Genomic DNA, 17,236 nt, shown 5'->3' with positions numbered 1-17,236 from the left:
TTGGTGAGGAACAGAGTTGAGGGTGTCTGAACACTTCTTTAACCAAATTCCTGGGTATCCATTGGCTAGGAAATTCTACATCTTAGATTCAGGTTGTTCATCTACTATTAGTTCCCTGGGAACTTTGCAATAACCACTTTTTCTCTGGTTTGTAAAGGAAGGAAATTTTCAAGGTGACCTCTACCATTTCCTTTAGAACTGACTAACATTCTAAGCTCCATCCTTTCCCCCAGATGGGGGAGAAGCAATCCTTAAGAGGAGGGTAGTCTCCTTGGTGGTGGTTCTTGCTACCATGTGGCCTCTTCTTGTGCTTGCCTACCAGTGTCCACAACCCTACTCTCCTACACCACATTTGGACTATTTTTCCCCTCTCAGGCATACATCTTTTATTGTTCACCTGCTAGCAAACACCATTTGCTCCCAGAGAGTTGCTGGAAAATGCTCTGGTAGGAAGGAAATGTTTTTAACCACATATTTTTTTTTGCAGAGATAGTGGAAAGTACACATTTGAATCAATCCTCTTGTGCTCCACCCAAACACATCTCAAATGAAAATCTTCCAGGTTTGTTTAGGAAAATAAAAGCATTTCTAAGATTTCTCTGAGCCTACTAGAGCCCAAACCCTCATTTATGAGTCGGGCACTCCTCAGCAGCAGCAGGGGTGGTATCTGATTCCCTGTTCATCCTCCTCAGCCCTGCTCTGCTGGCACTTGGTAGGTCATTAATGAGAAAATCTGAAATCAACACATAAAGTTGGTGAATTCCCTGAGTTTCAGCTATTGAGGTAGTTATGGATCACTTAGAAATAACTGGGTAAAGGCAGTGGGTGTGGGTGAGTAGACAGATATCAGAGGCTAAATTGATTGTCATTAAGTCAATGTGTTGAGAGTACTTACTTTTCTTCCTTGCATTCTCCTTTGTGTAGATGTTTGTGAATCATTTTCTCTGGGTAGGGTACAGTACACAGAAGTTATCCTCTTATTGTAAACCACTATTACATCTTGCCAATTTTAACAATTGACAATCTTCTCTTGGTCCCTAAAGGCAGATTTCCAAAATAGCCAGCCTTAACAGCTTCTGGATCCTTTTAGACTTCATTGATTCTCAGATTTTTAGGCTGCAGAGTCAAGGTCATTATAAAGGGACTCTTGGTATGTCAGGATGCTGACAGTGCTTCTCTAAGGTGCTGATATCCCTCTTGTTCACTCCCTATGTGCCTTGATTCTTGATGCAGAACCTTAGCATTCCTACTCAGACACAAACATATAGAACCTACTATAATTTCATCAAATCTAGCCCAGTGTGCTGGTCCTGGGGCTTGAACTCAGGGCCAGGTTACTTTCCCCCTTCCCCTCCCACATTTTTCTCTCTCCTACTCCTTCTTACTGTCTCCCTCACCACTTTCTACTCTTTCCCCTCTTCCTCCTTATCCCTTTGCCAAGGAAGCAAAATGAGTAAGACCTCATAATACCACATAAGGTAGTCCTTCCAGCTAGGTATCCTGGTTGTAGATTTCTACCAACCCACTAATAGTTAAGAGGCTTACCCTAGTTTCCTCTGGAATCTTACTCTTACTTTCAAGTAAACTTTGCCTCTGTGTCAGAATTCTTTATTTGGTGGGGAGAAAGAACTTGAGTGCCCTAGATGGTAGCAGAACTCTCACTCTTAGCCACTCCCCTTCTCATTCCCACACCAGGAGATTTAAACATAGATCCAGTTCTAGCCAATCATGATAGCCTTTGTAACTCACCAGGCAAGTGACAGGCCAACAAACTCATTCTGTGAAAGATAGATTTGTTTTGCTTTGATTTTTGCCTCATTTCTTTTACTTTCATTGACACAGTCCAAGTATTCTAAAGAAGACACTCAGTAAATATTTGTTAAATAAATGGGTATAGATTTTGGGAGATGATTAGATAGAGTTGTTATTCTAGAAAAATGGAGTGCTGGGTCTGCCAGCAGCTCTTTGTAGAAAGAACTTTTCTATGGCATAAAGTCAGGCTGACAGAGACAGTTCAAGGGAGTGGAGAGGAAAAAGGAGAGAATGAATCCCAGATCTGGTAGAAGGAACTATGGCTCCTTTAAAGCGTCTTTGGAATCAACTGCAGTATTATTTCCAAGTGTGGTACCAGAAAACAAAACAAACCCTTCAGTGAAGTTTTTTCTCTCTCTCCCTTTCTCCATTATTAAAGGTTGAACTTAGGATTTCTCTGTACCATTTGAGCCATGGCTTCAGGTCCATCTTTTGCCTATAGTTTATTTTTCATATAGGGTCTCATGCTCACATAGCCTGGACTCTAGTCTGGCCTCAAATCTGGATCCTCCTATTGCCACTTCCTGTATAGCTGGGATGATAGACGTCATGACTGGTTGCCAGTCTTTCTTATTCACTTTGCATTTGTACAGTTGTATGGCAATTAGCAACAAAGGTGAACCAAGTTCTCAGTACCTTCCAGGGTACTCTGGGCTGGAAAGTGCTGTACAGCCTCCACATGGAGGAAATACACCCCTCCAACCTGTGCCTCAGGTGCATCCATCCCTGGATGCTCAGATGATGGCCATGGGTGACCAGAGGCCCAGACCTTCTGCTAGAGGAATTTTCATGGGGATGGGGGAAAGACCTACCATTCCATCAAGATTGCTTTAATTAAGAGCCAGATGGGCCACTAGAATTTAGCCTAATGATCTCATTTTCTGTCTCCAAACATCCAAGCCTGGAAAGATAACAAGCCTGCCCTAATCACCATAAGAGCGCCTTGCCTGGCAGAGTCTGGGGACTGCCTAGATGTTTTCTAAATGATGAATGCATTCCATCCACATGAAGAGAGATGGATGTCAGAGAGAGGAGGAGAGAGGGGGGGGGAGGAGAGGGAAAAAGAAAGAGGGGGAGAGGGAGAGAGAGAGAGAGACATGGCTGACACATGACTGCACCAGGGTTTTTGCCTGGTGAAAGGAATCACAATCTGACATTACAGAGCTGAGGATGTGTATGTGGCAGAGCCAAGGCAATGGGCACCTCTGCCATCTGTGCCCGGCACAGCCTGGCACAGCCTGTCGGCTCTTGCACAGTGGAATGAGAGGCAGGAAGAATTCTGGTGTGTAAACTATGGGTATTATAGTTATAACACTCCATCAATTCCTATTTGATCATCAACTTTGTCTTAACTCCTGTAGGGATGATGGGGATAGGAGGTTGAAATCTAAGGATCCTGGTTCAAAGCCAGCCTGGGTAGAAAAGTCTATGAGACTCTTATCTCCAATTTACCAGAAAAGTGAAGGTGTGGCTCACAAGGTAGAGCCCAGTCTCATGAAAAACAAAAAAAGCCAAAGAAGAGCAAGAGACCCTGAGTGTTAATGTACACACACACACACACACACACACACACACAACTGGAAAAATATGTGGTGTTCAAGACCCAAAGTATGTGCTCTGAGCAGGTGATATGTTGGTGAATGAGGTTTTGTCAAGCTTACGTGGCAAATTCTGTTTCATAAGTAATTCTACAACTTGAGAGTTATGGTAGAATCTGAGAGGATGAGGGTCTACCGAAGCTGGGATGTACTTGGGAAAATTCTGCAGCCAAAGGCATGGCTGTCCAGACAGCCAGAGTACAAGGAAAGATGCAGAACAAGCTTTTCAGTAGCAATGATTCTCCTCAATGATTTTCCATACCCCATAAACCACTGGAGGATAAACACAATCTTGAGTAGTTGAGAAATGACCCAGCAGGGCTATCTGAATGTCTTTATTTCTCTTTTAAATGAAACACCTTCCACAAATAGGTCATATAGCTTTATTGTTTGGCTATGAAAGCAAAAAGGCACTCATACCAGTAATGGTTTGGAAAGACATTGTTTGCAAATAAGCAGAAAATGTTATCACTTTTCCCATGAACATGAAAGTCTCCTTGTAGAAGGCAGAGGGGAATAGCCTCTGATCTCATGTGTATGTGTGTGCTGAGACTGAGGCTTGAACTCAGGGACTGGGTATTGTCCCTAAGTTTTGTGCTTAAGGTTAGTGCTCTTCCACTTTGAGCCACAGCACCATTTTTAGCTTTTTGGTTGTTAATTGGTGATGAGTCTCACAGATTTTCCTGCCTAGGCTGACTTTAAACTTGGATCCTACTCAGCCTCTAGAGTAGCTAGGATTATGGGTTTGAGACACCATGTACAGACTGTGTCAACAGATTTAATCTCAAAAAGGCTTCTTCCTGCTGGATCGGATAAATTCATTGTAGTTTTGCCTTCATTTTGGAAAAATGAGGCAGGATAGATTGAAGGTAGAGGTATTAAAATAGTGGTATAGTAGAAGGCTCAAGCCTTCTATGTCTGCCTAGAAAATCTACAACTTGGAAAGGTGAGAAAGAAATCTGGTTAACAAAAGTTGTGACTCTGGTAAGTTGCCCCAGGCCATTGCCTGAAAACTGCTTTGAAAACCAGTGGAGCCCAAGCCTGCCAAGCCTAGGTACTCAGAAACAAACATAGATACAAACAAACAAAAACAGCCAGAAAAATACTGGGAGAGTTCACTGTAGTCAGGCTCTCCCCTTGGGTTAATAATGCTTCCTAAAGTCTCTATGCAGAACTTACAGGTAGCTCAGAAGGAAGTGTGTAATCTGTCTGGGAGATGTCTCCTATACTGCTAAGATCCAGCCCATCCCTTCCAAACTGGAGATTCCATTTGGGTTAAAAAGTTTGTTAAAAGAGAGACTCACTCCTTCCTGGAAGGGACCCTACATCTTATCTTGACCACCCCACCACGGGTGAAGGTAGCTGGGTTCCTGCGTGGCTCTATCATACATGAGTGCAGCCTGCTGATTCAGGATGGAAGACACAAGCCACTTCAGATCTACTGAAGCTGAGACTTCTACATCATCCCTCATCCTTCGGCCTCTTCTAAGGCCACAAAATGCAGCTTAGGCCCCAAGAATCAATGATTTGATTTTCTGTACATAAAAACCAGTGGGGAATGAAGGAGCCTGAGTCTATGCTATTTCTAGATAATTGGCCCTTGATTTCCCCTGATTGTTCCCCTAGATGGTTTGCTTTTCTATTAGGTTTAAGTGTTCTCATCTGGTTTGCTTTGCTTACATATAACACTTTTGTTAGGTTTAATTCCACACACCTTATGTGGTTTTTGGTCTATATTAGCTTTGTGTGCTGCATTGGGGTGGATGGTCTTTGAGAAAAGAGTCCACACACAGTCCTCTGGCTCTGGCTCTCTAATAAAGACTCACAATTTGGCCTTTTAAGTAAGTGTGGATTCTCTTTTCTCATGAGTGAGTTTCCTTACAATATTTGTGACATTTCTGTACCAGTGCATAATCTTCTTAGATCTTATTCATCTCTTGTCATGTTCTCTTTTCTCAATCATGCCTCCCAATGGTTTCTACCTTAAAATAGTTCTCCTTTTATATTCATGTCATTATTATTGTTATTAATTACTATTACTATTATGTTAGGTATAGTTTGCTCATTTTGAGATAACTGGTGATAATTCACTTTCTGAGTCTAGTTCATTTCTCTCACTATAACCATCTTTACTGCCATCCATTTTCCTACAAACAATATGATTTTGATTTCAGTCTTCTTTATAGTTGCATAATACTTCATTGTAGAAACATACCACAGTTTCTTTATCCATTCATTGGCTTACAGGTATAGCCTTGATGCTCATCAGTCAGGCTGCCTATTGGATCAGCACTGGAGCCTCATGGTGCTGGTCCCTCTCCCATGAGCCTCCCCTGACAGTCTTCTAGCAGTTCTCTTAGGTTCTTAGTTTGAGCCTTAGGCACTGAGCCTATGATTACTAATATTCTCACATGGCTGCTGTTGTTTTATGTAGCCTTGTTCTTTTCCTTTTGTTTTCAGGCCTAGATATATTTTCTCTCTCTCTCGATTTTATATTATGGACCACCCAAAATAAGAAATGTGGAGTCTGGGGGCTGGGAAGGTGGCTCAGTGGTAGAGCACTTGCCCTGCATGCCTGAGGCCCTGGGTTCGATTCCTCAGCACCATATAAGCAAAAAGAAAAAAGCCGGAAGTGGTGCTGTGGCTCAAGTGGTAGAGCACTAGCCTTGAGCTGAAGAGCTGAGGGACAGCGCCCAGTCCCAGAGTTCAGGTCCCACGACCAGACCCCCCCCCCAAAAAAATAAAATAAATAAAGAAACGTGGAGTCTGTCATTTCTGGATCCACCAAAAACATTCCTTGTTCAAATCGCTCAGACTTCCAGTACTCTTGTGTGTGACTGACATGGAGATGTCACTAGGCAGCTACTCAACTTTCTGCTAGAATTTTTAGGACAGCTGAAATCCTGCAGCTGTCACAGAAACCACATCCTGGTCTTCTGCTTTTCAGGGACAGCAGAGGGAACTACCTGAGGCTGGTTGATAGCTTTTCCCTTGCCCCTTTTCTATGTATATGACTGGCTTTGGAGCTCACAGCCCTTCAAAGAGAGGTCCTTTCATTTTTCCTCATGGAGTTCTAGCTTCTCTTTTTGTCTAGGTTATGGCTGTATTTTAATAACCTCTAAAGGCCTATGTATTGAAGGCTAGGCACAGTTTGTCGTGTTGTTAAAAGGTGATGGAAACTTTAAGAGGTGGGGCCCCTGGGGGGAAGTAAGGTTGTTGGAGGGGGTGTCCTTGAAATGATATTGGGTCCCCAGTCCCTTTTAGGTGTCTCTTTGTCTCTAGCTGCTTCCTCTCTCTCTGTCTCTGTCTTTCTTTCTCTTGTTCCATCTCACTCTGTCTCTAGCTGTTTCTGTTTCTTTCTCTGTCTTGCTGTATCTGTCTCTGTTCATCTTCTCTCTTTGTCTCCGATTCTCTCTTTCTCTTTGTTCCTCTGTGTCTCTGTCTTGCTTTGTGTGTCTCCCTCTGTTTCTTTCTGTCTTTTATCTCTGTATCTTTCTCTTCTTGTCTATCTGTCTGTCTCTGACTCTTTTTTTCTCTTGCTTTCTCTGCCTCTGTGTCTTTCTGCTTCCTGGACACTATGAGGCTAGTAACCTGTTCTCTTACAATGGACTCACTACAGGCTCAAAAAGTCAGGACAAATTAAGGATGGAAATCTCTGAAAGTGAGAGCCAAAACAAATCTTTCCTACTTTCAGTTGATCTAATAAGCATTTTCATACAGCAATGGAAAGATGACTAGCACAGTCTACAACTGCCTCTTTTCACATTTGAATGATGACATCTAATTTTAAGTTTAATCTAGCCTATGTGGTTTCTTAAAGGATTAGGATTTTTAAGAATTACACCATAGTCAGAGGGGGCCTTTAGCTTTTGTCTGGTTAAACAGCTTTGCATTAAGGGGAAAGAAATTGAACCATATTGCTGTATAATTGTATAATAAGTCCTTTGTAGTGAATCTGCCCTATAGTTATCTTCAGCCAAATATATCATTGTTTATGGCTGAACTCATTGTCTGAGTCCTTGACATCCAAAGACAGGAATCAAGCTCCTAATGTTTATTTTACATAAACAATCCAAATTGTTGAGACCTTGTAGGGCTCTGTGACTTTAAATCTCTGAAGATAAACCACAAGGAACAAGGCACCAACTTCCCTGCTTCCTCCCCAACCCAGCATCAGAGAAACAGTTTGAAAGGTGAGGGGATTTGAGCATCCCATGGAGGCCCTCACTGAGTACTTCAAGGTGAGAACCGTGGTCTCTGGGGCTCCGCAGCTCCACTGTAAAGGAACCATGTCTGTTTAAAGCTTCCACCTGCAGTCCTGCCTGAAAACATTTTAAAGGGAGTAAAAATAATTCCCAAATGGATGGATTAACGTAATTTCTGTCTCATGCCACAGGTTAGGTCAAAGTCAGCAGTGGAAGTGGTTTGTCCTGGGTGGACTAATGCTTGTCCTTTGTACACGGCTAGGAGCCTGTGACCACTGGCCATGAAGTCTGCTGCGACCCAAGAGGTTACGTGAAAGCCTCTGGTTCTATTACCCTTCCACACAACTTCCCTTCATTGGCCAGGACCAAGGTATTTAACTTCTCCCATGTGGTGTGGGGCCCTCACCTAGCTACATACAAAGACTGTCTGCTTTACAAATTCTGGTCAAACTATGATCCCTTGGGTTGAAGCTTTATAGGAACCATGAGCCATAGGCATGCCTGTTCCTTTCTAAATTCAGAAACCATAAGAACCCAATTCTTATTAGCAAGGGCAGAGACTATGAGCTTGTTGTGATAGGGCTGAGCTCACTAGATTCTGAGCTAGATTCTGCATCTGAGGGGGTCTGCCTCATCCTATTCAAGCAGAGGTAGGTGGCAGAAGTGTGGCCTGGGGTAAGGAGAACAGTGAAACAGCATGCCACTCTGCTTAATGGCACTGAGGCGAGCCACACCCCCACTGAGGAGCCCACCAGCTGAGACCACTGGGTATGGTTGAATGCCTGGCCTCTAGTCTGTAGAGACTGAACGCTGTGCTCACTTCAGGGGCAATTCCACCCTTCCCTCTGTGCAGGGAGGAAGCGGGGTGCTGGAGAAAGTGAACTTACGGCTCTCCTAGGCTCTTGCTCATTCCTGGAAGCCTTAGGCCATGGTGGCATTTACTGGGAGTGAAGGTTCTCTAGTCCCATCCAAACATTAACTAGCCTACCGAGGTGCCAAGAGGAATTTCTCATCATGGCTATCTTAAGTCAGGAGAGGCTTTGCTTTGCGTGTGTACATCTAGACTTTTCAGGAAGCTCTGCAGAGTCCCCAGTCTTTCCACACTAGATGCGACTAGTGTGGGTACACTTGACACCCAGCAGTGTCTCCAGCCATTGCCAAGTGTCTGCAGGTAACAACATCACCTCCTGAAATTGCTTCTTGAATCAGCGTCCAGTAGGACGTCCATTCCCCTTACAATACTGTATGGAGAAGGAAAATGCCCATAGAAGAGATGTGCTCAGATTTAAGTAAGATATGTTCATTTCTAGATAGTGGGTCTTAAGTGATCTTTTAATTTATTTTTTAACCTTTTCTTTATTTCCCCAATGTACTACACTAGTATATGCTCCCAGGCAAGGCAAACTTAAAATGGAATTTGATAGCCTCTCAGATGTCTTTTTGTGTGGACATCACTTTCAAATATAAATGAGGACTTACCCCCCTCTTTCTTTTTGAAGGTTTCAGACCATCAGGTTGCACTGAGGCCTTAATACCCAGAGATTTTCTGCAGTGCCAATGCTGTCCCAAAGTAGTCTACCCTGGTGATGTATCCTGGCACTAAGACATTGGCATCCTAATCCACAGGGGATAGACGTGTGCATGAGGGTGGTTGTCACAAGGTTCTTAAACACTTATTAATACACAATCCAGGGTTCTAATGGCAATACTAGAACTCCTTGAACACACAAGAGGCAAAATATATCTGTACAACCCTTGGAAATCTCCATTTGTAGCTAGCAATTTGTAATTGATTTTTGTAATTTGTAATTTTCTTTTTTGTACCAGTCCTGAGGCTTCATTTCAGGACCTTGTATTCTCAGTGTACTCTCAATTGGCTTTTTTTGTTTTTGCTTTTGGTGGGTATTCTACCATTTTGAGCTACATCTCCACTTCTAGCCTTTTGCTGGTTAACTGGAGATAGGAGTCTCACAGATTTGTCAGCCTGGGATGGCTTTGAATTATGACCCTCAGTTTCCTAAGTAGCTAGGATTACAGGGCTGAGCCACCAACACCTGGGTTGTAATTAGACTTTAAAATAAAAAAAATGTGGATACAGTTTGTTGAATACGTTTAATATGGTTTGTTGAAACCATATTAATGGTTAAGGAGCAACCTGCAGAGTAAGAGAAAATATTTGAAAATCATGTGTATGAATGAAAACTTCTAATGTTCAAAAACAACAACACATTAAGAGATGGGCAGGATTGGGTATGGTAGACTACCTTTCTAACCTTGTATTTAAGAGGCAGAGGCAGAAAGATCTGGAGTTCTAAGCAACCCTGAGCTACATTCCAGAGTAGTCTGGGCTATATGATCAGATACTGTCTCAAAAAGGAAAAAGTCCCAAAGTCAAATGTTTGTTTTCTTTTCCAAGAAGATACACAACAAAAATTACTTGAAATGATGTTTAACATCACTATTTGTCCTTTCTATCACCATAACAACGGAGATAATCAACTTAAAAAGGGATAAGGTCCATTTCCACTCACAGTGATTAGAAGTTTCATTGTTTGATTAATTGGCTCCTGTTGCTGTGGGCTTCTGACAAGATAGCATATTATGGCAGAAGTGAGTAGCAGAGAGAAAGTTTTCATCTCATTACCAGTGTGGAAACAAATGAAAATAAGGGTCTGAGTCCTATATTCCCCTTCAAGGATGTATTACCAATGATCTAGACATTGCAATAATCTCAACCTGCTAAAGGTTTTACCACCTCTCAAGAGCACATTTGGGGTACCAAGTCTTCAACAGTGGATCTTTGAGGGACACTTAAAATGCAAATCAAAACCACCACACTTTACCACATCACATTCATTAAGAGAGCTACTATTGAAAATGGGAAGAGCCACTCAAAAGCATGATAAGTACTCAAAATTGAAAAGAATACAAAAATATATTTTCAAATTAATGGATAAGTAAAATACAATAGATAAATATAATGGAATATTATTTAGTCTCAAAAATAGAAAACTCTGGGACCTGTTCCACCATGGATGAACCTTGAAGATATTTTAATATGTGGGTGAAGCCACTCACAAAAGACAGATGCTAATGAATTTGCTTAACATTAGGTGTCTGGAGTAGTTAAAATCATAAGCACAGAAGCAGAATTTTGAGTCAGAGGCTGGTGTAGGGGCATATTTAACAGGCCTCATGTTTCTTTTTTACAGAAAGAAGAGAATTACAGAGAAGGTCAATGGTGATGTTGTACAACAATGTGAATCTCTATTATCTCTAAATAGATCTCCATATGGAGAAGATGTAAAGATTTACTGTATGTGTATTCTGTCACAGTAAATAATTGGGTGAAGGCACTTATAAATCAAAGACATTACTGTGTTTCTACTACATGTCACACCATGATAAAAGAAAAATGACCTACACCATATAGTTTCTGAAATTGGGGAGTCTAAAGTACTATAAGGGCCATTGCAGGAGGAGCCTGGAAGCACAGCGGGGTAATGCAGGAAAGGGGAACAGGTTCTTTAGAGTCCGGAGGATGCTGAAGCAGAGCTAGTTCTGTTTTGTTGGTATTATTGTGCATTGCATGCTGACAATGAACTCAGGATCATCTCACCTCAAAGCCTTCCAAGGGCTGAGATGACGGGGGAGTTCTCCTATGTCATGCTTCAGTGCTGGCTTATGACAGAGCTCTTGGGAAGAGTTGCTAAGAAGAGGAAGAATGTTTGAGCGAAGGAATTCAAGTCCTGTCAAGTCCTGTCAAGTCCTGTCAAGACTCTGAACTGAAACAGTCCAGTCTGCTGGATGTGGTAGGCCATGGAACAGACACATCCTTTCTACCAGGTGACCTTGGCCACTTGAGGTCCTTGGCTGTAAGGTGAAGCACTTTCCTGGGAAGACCAAACATGTTAAAAGAAGTAAGGTTTGTAGCATGGTGCCTGGTTGTGCTTTGTAGAGGGATTTACTCAAGGGCTGCAGGAGCTTTTATGGAAACAGCAGTGCACTTCTAGAGGTTGAGTAGAAGATCAGTTTTTAGGGACTCCAAATACAGGTGGAGAAATAATGAAGGGGGAAATTCCTGAAGCCAGCTGAAGTCTGGTAAAGGACCAGTAGCAGTGGGATGGGGATGAGAGACAAGAGCAGGAGCAGAAGATGATTCTGTGCTAGAACAGGCAAGGCTCCTGTTTCCCTTGATACTTTTATTTTTAGACCAGTATTTGGTGCTGGCCTCTTTCCACAAAGCAGTATTCTGTTTACTAATTCCCAGCCTCTGGCTCAATCTATATTATATGAATTGTTGGATAAATGTATGCCCTGTAATGGTCTCATTCTCAGGCCAGAAAACACCTGCCAAATCTAATCTGATGCACTATAATAGATCTGCTCGCTTAACAGCCTTTCTCTCATCTACAAGTGCCCGCATGACTAAAGTGGCTGTGTTATTATTCCCAGCTGCACTCCTGCAAGTAACAAAAAAATAGACCTGTTTATTGTTTGAATGTTGAATACTGTGTAGAAACAGATCAAAGTCATATAGTAAGAGGGCCAAGGCCAAGGATTTGGCTCCAATCAAAGCTTCAAAGCTCAGTTGCTTGTGTGCAGGTGGTGGATGAAAGCCTGGTGGTACTTGGGGTGGAGTGGTCCTCTGTATAACTCTTGTGGTAGGAAGACAGAGGCTAGTCACTGATGTGAACTACTAGGTCCAGGGCAACAGGGGAATATACAGATTGACAGAGGCTAGTCACTGATGTGAACTACTCGGTCCAGGACAACAGGGGAATGTACAGATTGACCTAAGAGTAGAAAGAATTTTGATGTGGGTAATACCATGTAAGTAAGTAATCATATATAATGTATGAAGAACAAACAGAGGAAGAAGGGGGTAGAAGCAGAAGGACCTAGGGCAATTAGGCTAGAAACAATGTACCTAGCAGAAGATGTCCACTCTGTTTCTGGGGCTTGCAAAACCTTGTGTTAATTCAACTATCAAATTCCATTTTTCATAATGGATTAACTGAGATGCAATTTATCTAGTGTAAAGTTACTTTCTCAAACTATATATAAGTTAGTTGCTTCCAGGATATTTATAGAGTTGTATAATTAGCACTGCTGTCGACTTTAGAAATTTATCACTACCTAAAAGAACCTCAGTATCAGCTCACACCTGTAATCCCAAATACTCAGGAGGCTGAGTTCTGAGGATCATGGTTCATAGCCAGCCCATGCAGGGAAGTCTGTGAAACTCTTATCTTCAATTAACCACCAAAAAATCAGAAGTGGATCTGTGGCTCAAATGGTATGTCAATAATGCTAAGAAACAGTGTCCAGGCTTGGAGTTCAAGCCCCAGAACCAGCACACATAAACAAATGTACATTAGTATTCATTTCGCATTGATTTTCTTTGCATTTCCTGGAGCCACTCATTCTGCCTGTAAATTTCTCTATTTTGGATATTTCATAGAATGGAACCATATAATACATGGTGCAGTATATAATGCTTTTGTGACTGATTCACTTGGTGTAAAACTTCCAAGTTTCATCTGTGTCGGGGCATTGTTCACAACTCAGTTCTTTTGTAAGGTTGAACAAGATATCTACTGAATAGCATGTTTGGCTCACTCATTTATAAATTGTTAGATTTTTGGGTTGTAACCAGTATTTGAACAATGACACTCTGAAATTCACACAAAGTTTTTTTAATAGACCTATGTTTCTACTTTTCTTGGCTATATGCCAAAGAATGGACTTGTCCACAGTGATTTTAAGTCTGTGTTTAATGTTTTGAGGAGTTGTAAACTCATTTTCCAAAGTGGCTACACCATTTTACAATCCCACCTGCAATGCATGAGCATTCCATTTAGCTACATTTTTACCACTACTTAGTATCAACATTTTTATGCTATCTCTCCTAGTGCTTATGGAGTGGTATTTTATTTGAGTTGCATATCTTTGCTGACTAATGCAATCAAACATTTGTTCTTGTACTTTTTAGTCGTTTGTCCTTATAATTTTGTTTAGAGGAATGTGTATTTTAACCATTTGCCTACTTCAGAAGTATCTATTTGTCTTTTTATTGAATTGTAGGAATTTGTTTTGTTCTTCTGTGTCTTACCAGACATACCTACTCCCCTTCAGATTTCCTTTTACCTCTTTGAAGCCCTACATATAGAAAGAGTACAGCAAAATGTATTAATTTTTTTCTTTTGTTGTTCACGCTCTTGGTGCTTTAAGTTTTTTAGGTTAAGAAGAATACTTATTCATTTTGTGCTAGAAACTTTATAGTTTTTATTTAAAGATGTTTGATCCATGATAGCATTATAATTTGTACATGATGTGATAGCAGGTTTAAGTCTGTCCATTTTACATGTGAATGTCCAGTTTTCCCAGTAGCATTTATTGAAAATACAGAAAGACACAATAAAGATTAGGGGAAACAATGAAATGGTGACTGAACAAATTACTTAATAAGTCAATGAAGCAAAAAATATTTTTGGGGGCTGGGAAGGTGGCTCAGTGGTAGAGCGCTTGCCTTGCATGCCTCTGGGTTCGATTCCTCAGCACCACATAAGCAAAAAGAAAAAAGCTGGAAGTGGTGCTGTGGCTCAAGTGGTAGAGCGCTAGCCTTGAGCTGAAGAGCTGAGGGACAGTGCCCAGGCCCAGAGTTCAGGCCCCATGACCGGACCCAAAAAAAAATATTTTTTGTAAAAACAAATAAAATAGATCGATTTGTAGCTAATCTAACCCAAAGGAGGAGGAATAAATACCAAATCAGTAAAATCAGAGATGCAAATGGGGATGTCACAACAGATACTAATGAAATCCAGATCATGAGGAAATACTTTGAAAACCTATATTCATATAAAATGGAAGATCTAAAAGAAATGGGTAACTTTTTAGGTAGTGTTGGTCAAAAAAAGTTTAATGAAGATGCTATAAACCACTGAAACAGATTTACAGCAAGCAATGAGATTGAAACAGTTAAGCAAAAAACAAAAACAAAAACAAAAAACAACCTAGGACCTGATGGGTTTACTATCAAATGCTATCAGACCTTTAAATAAATAAACCAAAAGCCAGGTGCCAGTGGCTCATGCCTGTAATCCTAGCTACTCAGGAGGCTGAGATCTCAGGATCACGGTTCAAAGCCAGCCCGGGCAGGAAACTCTGTGAGAGATTCCTATCTCCAATAAACCACTAGAAAACCAGAAGTGGTGCTGTGGCTCAAGTGGTAGAGAGCTCACCTTGGGCTGAAGAGCTGAGGGATAATGCCCAAACCCAGAGTTCAAGCCCCACGCCCGACCAAAAACAAAAAACAAAAAACACTAATACTCTTCAAGTTCCTCCATAAACTACACAGAAAAGGAATACTACCAAACTCTATGAAGAAACCAAAATTCCACATATTCCAAAAACAGGTGAGAACACATCAAGAAACAAAAATTATAGACCAATTTTTTTTTATTTTTTATTTTTTTTTGTCGGTCATAGGGCCTGAACTCTGGGTCTGGGCGCTGTCCTTTAGCCCTTCAGCTCAAGGCTAGAACTCTACCAATAGAGCCACAGCACCACTTCTAACTTTTTCTGCTTATGTGGTGCTGAGGAACTGAACCCAGGGTCTCATGCATGTGAGGCAAGCACTCTACCACTGAGCTAACTTCCAACCCCCTCAATCTTTTCTTTTTAAGATATATTTTTATTTTCCTAGGGTATTTGTACAAAGTAGTTGCCGTTCAAGGAGCAGTGTATGATTATTGTGTCTCTTGACATTCTCACTCACCCCTCACACCCCAAGATGCAATGCATCTTGATCTGTGTCGTCCCTTTCTAAAGAATTATACGATTTGCATTGTCCATAGATTCTATTATTCTTCATTTAATTCATTTATAATCTCTTGGGTGCCACCTAACAATGGAATTCTACTTATCCTCTAGAAAGAATGACAAGGGGCCATTTGGAAATGGAAAGATTTGGAGAGGATTATGTTAAGTGAAGTTAGCCAGACCCAGAGAAATACAGGTTGCATGTTTTCCCTCATCAGTGGGAACTAGAATGTGCCTATAAATCTAGAAATAGACCAATCTTTTTGTTGAGCAGAGGTGTAAAATTTTTCAGTAAAATTCTAGCAAATCACATTCAGCAGTACATTAAAATAATCAAATGCCACTATCACGTTGGGTTAATGCCGGGGATGCAAGGCTGGTAGAACATGTGTATATCAAGAAATATAAAATGTAAGTAGAATAAAAAAACAAAATTATATGATCATCTCAATAGATACAGAAAAGCCTTTGATCATACTCAATCTTTTTTATGTTAAAAAGCTCTGAAGAACTAGAAACTGAAAGAAAGTATCTCAGTATAAGAAAGGTTATTCATGACAGATCTGTAGGCAATATTATACTAAATGGGGAAAACAAATCACTTCCTCTAAATTCAGGAATGAGACAAGTGTGTTTTATCTCCCCATTTCTACTTAATATGATGCAGGAATTCCTAGCCAGACCTACAAAGCAAGAGGGAAATATTACAGAGGATTCAAGTAGGGAAGGAAGAATTTGAGTGACACTTATTTACAAATAATGATCCTATAATAAAAGATCTTAAGGATTCCATCAAAACCTTCTAAATCATATACACACGATAAGAAACACAACTGGATATGAAATCCACATACAAATATTAGATTCTATGCAGAAAAGATGAACATGCTGAGGAAGAAATTTAAAAAATTAATTCCATTCACAATATCCTCAAAGAATACCTAAGTACAAATTTAACCAAGGAGGTTAAGGACTTCTTTAATATAAATTATAAGATCTTGAAGAAGGAAACTAAAGAAGACGCTATAAAATGGAAAGATCTCTCACATTCATTGATAGGCAGAATTAATATTGTGAAAATATCCATAGTACCAAAAAGCAATCAGTGTGATTCAGTGTCATGCCCATCAAAATCCCAATGTCATTTTTTTATAGAAATAGAAAAATCAATTTCTACAAAAGTATAAAAAACCCAGGATAGCAAAAGCAATCCTGACTAAAAAGAGCAATGTTGGTGGTATCATAATACTGGACTTCAAATTATATTACAGGGTCATAGTGATAAAAATATACCAATGCTATAAAAATGTCATGAAGGCTAATAGTGTAGATCAACAGAAGACCAAAATATAAAACCACACAGCTACATAGTCTTTGAGAAAAGAGCTACAAATACTAAAGATAGCTCTCTAAACGGTGATGGCAAAACTGGATATCCAAATGCAAGAGATTGGAACTACATCTCTATTTCTCATCTTGTATATGGGGATGGGAAGGGAAATAAATTGTTTAAATAGGGATACAGGTGGACCCATTGCAACATTGAGATGTACAAGACTCTATGTCCAAAAACGAACTTTACATCTTTGGGGGTGGGGTGAGGGAGAGTGTAGTCATGGAGCTGGGAGGGGCTGGATGGTAGGGGAAAACAAAGGAGGAGGCAACAATCCTTGACAAGAAATGTACTCGTTTTGACTTCGAGGTCTTTGATCCATTTGGAGTTGATTCTGGTGCAGGGTGATATATAAGGATCTAGCTTTAGTTTTCTACAAGTAGTTAACCAATTTTGCCAACACC

Source organism: Dipodomys ordii, unplaced genomic scaffold, assembly GCF_000151885.1.
Source record: "Dipodomys ordii isolate 6190 unplaced genomic scaffold, Dord_2.0 Scaffold76, whole genome shotgun sequence".
NCBI lineage: Eukaryota > Metazoa > Chordata > Mammalia > Rodentia > Heteromyidae > Dipodomys > Dipodomys ordii.
Note: the sequence above shows the minus strand (reverse complement) of the source record.